The sequence below is a fragment of the Sinocyclocheilus anshuiensis genome, unplaced genomic scaffold (genome assembly GCF_001515605.1).
Source record: "Sinocyclocheilus anshuiensis isolate Anshui unplaced genomic scaffold, SAMN03320099.WGS_v1.1 scaffold1833, whole genome shotgun sequence".
In the NCBI taxonomy this organism is placed as follows: Eukaryota; Metazoa; Chordata; class Actinopteri; order Cypriniformes; family Cyprinidae; genus Sinocyclocheilus; species Sinocyclocheilus anshuiensis.
In genome coordinates this window covers 1,125,596-1,130,219 of record NW_015539842.1, presented here as the reverse complement: position 1 = coordinate 1,130,219, position 4,624 = coordinate 1,125,596, and positions in this window count along the sequence as shown.

Below are 4,624 nucleotides of genomic sequence, written 5' to 3'. Positions count from 1 at the left end.
GTGTGTTTGCATTTTCTATGCCTTTTACTGTAAGATTTATAAAACACTTGATTTGTATAGGAATGAAGGGGAAACATTGCTGTTCATCAGACAGATAATATTGTTGGAAAAGCTAATTTATCTTAAGCATGTCATTCTCCTCTCTTCTTGTTAAGGAGTTGCAAATAGATTAATAACTGAAGAGTTGGTGAGAGATTTGATACCTTTTCGAGAAAATTGCTGTTTTTATTTTATTTTATTATTATTTTTTAAGAATGGCTCATTTGTTTTTAAATATTTAGAATTTGTTTTTGTTTTTTTGCAAGTATAAAAGTGCAAACTATATGTTTACATTACATATATGTTTTATTTTTATGTTTCATTTTATTTAAATGAGAGTGAAACTGGGTCATTTGTCTTAAAGGAATATTACAAGTTAAATACACACTCTAAAATAAATCCTTCAAAAAGGGCACATTGTATTGTATTAAAACGAAGGAATTTTCTGTTTTGGCTTTTTAATTCTGAATTTTGCACTTCATTAAATTGTTTTAGAGTTAATATAAATGTCTGTAAAATTAATGGATAATGTCTTGGAAGAAAATGACCAGTACATTTTTTCCTTTTTTTTTTTTTTTTCAATTGATAGCATTTATGGCATAATGCTGATTACTACAAAAATATTGAACTTAACTTGTATTAAACATGGAATGTTCCTTAAATAAAGTTAAATCTCTTCTCTTCTCTTCTCTTCTCTTCTCTTCTCTTCTCTTCTCTCATTGTAAATAGAATCCTCGTCATTGAATTGCTCATTTCAAGGACACTCAAATGATTCGAAGGCATCATTACAGTTAAGAGCGTGTGTTAAGAGCATCTGTAGTGGTAAAACGAGGAGTGTGGTTTCCGCCACTTAAACACTTCAGCCAATCAGACGTCCTGTCAAGCACATGAGGGGAAGTGTCAAGGTATTTGTGCTGTGATTAACATAAGTGCTTTCCTCTGTTCCACCGCTGGTATAACTAATTAAAAAAGCCAATTATCCCACTCAGACTGGATTTCCAAGAGACACGTCCCAAAGGTTAACAGGCAGCTTTAATCTGTTTTCTCCAAGCTCCCTGGCTCAGACTGACTGTATCTAACAACCACACAGCAAGCGTTTATCACAGGATCTGATCCCAAAGGGACACACGCTGCTCCCATTGGCTGAACATCTCATGAATAAACAGGGAAACATATCTCGTCTAGGTTTAGGTATAAAACAGGTTACTTGAATCATAAGGATCAATCAAGCATGTGCTCTGCTAGATAAACATATTTGTACATTAGCACAGCTTCACATTCATGGTCACCTTATGCACTGAATTTTAACTAGCTCTGCAAAATTTCCCAGAGGCTTGCACTAACATTCTCTAACCATAACTAATCTCAGAGGCCTGATCTTTGGGTGGAAGAATGTTGCCCAGCCAAGGACTTGCTCGGCCTGCAGACCAAACTTTTCCATCCCCCGTCCTGCCACGACAGATTCACTGTAATCTAGCAGATCAAAGGAGAACAGGCCAATCTGATTCCCATGATCCAGTCTAAGGGTGACTTTTGTGTATATTATACTGGCGAAAAAAGATAAAGCTGATTTTTTTAAGCCTCTAATGTCTAGTCAAGTAAGTTATCACATATTAACCTTTGAAAAGCAAGGGCACATTGACTATTTTTAATAAATCCATTTATTTTGCATTCGATTTTTACAGATGCTCTCAATTCTAATTTTTTTCAGTAGTAGTGTTTTAATATAACTCATCAGAATGTGAATATTTGTCACCGTCTTTTTTTAAACCATTTTCTCTTTCTCATAGAAACATCCCTGTTCTCAGACTGTGAAAGGAGACATTGTCATTGTACTCGTAGACGCTTGTGTAAATGGATTATTCACCCTTAACTCCAATTCTTGAGGTTCAACTCACCAGCCCGACAATAAGGAGATCTATATTTAACAGTAGCATAGCTGTGGAATGCAGCCGTCCGCCAGGCATCTTAAGAATGACAATTAGCATATTGTGTCTGACAGCTCAATCATATTGCACGGCCCGTGCGGAGATCAGGGCTTTGATTCGCTTAAGTAGGGAACAATTACAGACTGTGTCTCCGCACGTTTTTTTATGGATCCCCCTGTACGATCACACTGTATTGTAGTTTACACCCACCTCAGCATTCACACAGCTTAGCAGGCAGACAGATGGTGTGCAGTGCATTGAGATGCCGATGAATGTGTGAATATGTTCCAGATAGGATGGGTTGTTACATTCTCAGTAACTACCTGTATACTAATTTTCAGACAAACAGTATTCTCAGACAAACATATTCTTCATCATAATTAAAATTTGGCTTCAATTAAAACACAAAACCTAGCACATTCTCAGCGTATTACACTGCCAGATCAATTCAAAACACTGCAACCTTGGCTAATTGGAAAAATGTGTCAAAAGTCATGATAAAAGAGCTCAAAGACTTGTAGATGCAAGCTAAAATGGGATATTTGCTTCAGCAAATATGTTTTTATCTCACAATCACTTTGGTTAACACTATCGGTTTGGTTTAGGGTAGGAGTAGTGTATAAGTGGTACCAGGGTTGTCAGGTCTGTGTAACAAAACCAGCTCAATTGGTAATCAAAACTTGTCCAATCATGGCCAAATCCAGCCCAATCATGTTCCGGGGAAAAATGGCTATCAAAATTGCTCTAAATTCACATTCCGGGGGGTCAAAACCTCCTTCCTGGGGGTTCCACCTTGGTCAGAATCTCATTCCGTGGGGCAGGGGGTTTTGCTTATAAAAGTAAAAGTTTGCTTATAAAAGTAGCCCAATTCCACAGGAAAACCACTGACTTTGCAACATGTTATTTTCAAATGTGATAAAGAATAAACCTTTTAGTACCACTCTCCGAACTTTTAATTTCTGAACTGTTGCGATATGTATAACAGCCAGCGTTTTTAGTGCTACTCACTGGACATTTCACTTCGAAAGTGTTGCGAAACTTGCCAGAAGCAATGTAGTATGTTGCTGCACACACATTTTTCCAATGATCCTGGGTTGGAATAGTGTTTATATTGTTGAGAAATTTGTCCCTATTTTCAGAAATTTGTTTAAGATTGGGGACTAATAGAATCAGGCACTGTCCGAGCAAATGTGAATTAGGATTCTTCAATGTACTATTTAGAAACTGCCAGTTAAAATCAATATTGTGGCTTTATTTCTCATGACCAGCCTCTTAGAAGTTATTTGATGCTAAGAAAGAACGTTTAAACTTATCCACCTGACAGGTGCAGCCTTTCACTGTTCAAACAAATGATTCTGAACTGGTCTTTTGCAAAACTCATCCCACATAATTTCAAGCAAATTTGGCGGCAGCACTCAGGGAGGAAGACTGCAGTTCGTCCTTGCTCTTTGACACAACGCAAACATTTACTGGTTTATATCACTTTGACCCACATTGGATGTGTTGGTGTATTTTGTGATGCAGACTGCCTCTTTTGTTCCATTCAGTTTTTGTCTGTAAGATTTCAAGTCCTGACATGCAAGAGTTGCTCAGGTTAGACAAATTACCATGTTTTGCCTATTTGAATGATTTTTGTAATCCTAACATTGAGCTTTAGTTCTGCATGTATCTTTAATATCACAAATAATCTCTTTCCTTCTCTTTGTCTCTTTCTCTTACTCCAATTAATTGTGCAGTGACTCTGAAAAGCCACCTAAAAGCCTGATGTTATATTTAATTGGGAAACATCTGGTTTGTTTACGTATGTTGGTATTAGTCTGTTTGATGAAAAAAGATGAAATGTAGTTGCAATAAATGCGTTAAGAATCCGTACAACTGCAGCAGCGGAGGACTATTATTCTGCTGCGTAATACTGCAGAAGAACTGATGATGGCACGATTTGATCTTCGGCTGACCAATCAGCAGAAAGGGGCGTTTAACTCCTGCCCACGTGTAGAAATCGAATATTCAAGCTGTTTATTAATTTTTGTACCCCTGAACGAAAAACGAAAAATGAAGCTGAATTCTCGTTTTTTCTTTTTTGGGAAAAAAACGAAAAAGGAGCCGTTTTTTAATTTTTCTACTTTCAATATTAAATAAAAAAAACTAATGAACGAATGATACACGGATTTGTTTGCATATAATGATCAGTTTTTTTTGGATGTATTGATTGAAACACATGAATACGGAGATCATTGATGTCCACTAACATTACTTTCTCTATACAAACTCACTTTTAAGAATCTCGCTAACAAGTCTAATAGTGACTGAAAGCAATTGTAACCCTTTATTCAGCTCATTGTGTTGTGTGTGTAAATTTCCATGTTTCAGCATTTGAATTGCTGCCATTTTCCTCTGAGTGGGTCCAGATGAACTAGGGTGGTCATCAGGCCCATATAACACATTTATCAGTTCTGCTTTTAACACACCAGATGAAAACTGATGCGAATCCAACTCACTGATTAATGTGGTTTCTGTGCCATGGTTTCAAAATTGTACCCCATGCTGTACTTCACTTCTTGTTTTCCAGTGTGTCTAGACCAAGTATTTTGAAGCGAGCAGGAGAAAGAGATTTAAAAGAGTTGGAGGACATAACCTGTGGGATAGACTCCCCCTAG